Genomic DNA, 924 nt, shown 5'->3' on the forward strand with positions numbered 1-924 from the left:
GAGAGGAAGGGGAGAGGGGGAGAATTTTTAATCAAGATAATTTGTCTCGATTTTACTCAATTTTTCAAACCGTATAATTTTCTTAATATACTAAGCTTAATTCAATTTGAAGAAAAATAAAATTGGTTGATCAGAAAGTTTGGTTAATCGTTGTGCGATTCTAAATTATTTGGTTTCCGGAATGTATGTTTCAAAATTAATATCTGAGTCATCGAACTGTATTTGTTTGAATATATATTATTCATTATCGTTGAAGTTATGATAAAACAGTTATAAAAATAATTATTTTTTAAATGATTTTATTAAAAAAGAAAGAAAATGTAAATATCATCTTAATCTTCCATCTCAAATCAATGATATGATTAAATTTTGATGAATTGAAATTATGATCATTGAGAGTAACAAACGTAGGAGTTCATATTATAAGGATCATTCTAAAATTTGTATGATCGACAAAAGTATAAAATGAGATATTTACAAAAATTAAAAATTCTTAAATTCTTCGTTTATAAATTCCATGAAAAACTAAACGATATTAACACTCTAATTAATTTTAAAGTGTTCGATATACCAGTAATCAGCCATTAAAAAGAATGAAAACGTCGAAACAATTATTAAAAACAAGAATTCAAAACATCCCCTCTCTCCCTTCGACATTCTATCATCACCTTCATCCTCCTCCTAATTTCTCGCTCCATAAGAAAGATTCCTCATCCTATCGATTACCCGTTTGAAAATAACTCAAAAGAATCCTCCTCCATCGTCCACCCCCTCATCGTCTCGTCGCCACGGAACGCGTCTCGTCGACAAATGGTCGCGCGAGGGCGTACCGGCAACTAATATCAAGCGTTATTTCTTTTTTCATTAGTAACTAGCGAACTGTTTAACGTTCCACGGTAGATATTTATAAAGCGTCGTGCCCCC

Source organism: Apis dorsata, unplaced genomic scaffold, assembly GCF_000469605.1.
Source record: "Apis dorsata unplaced genomic scaffold, Apis dorsata 1.3 scaffold_295, whole genome shotgun sequence".
NCBI classification, from domain to species: domain Eukaryota; kingdom Metazoa; phylum Arthropoda; class Insecta; order Hymenoptera; family Apidae; genus Apis; species Apis dorsata.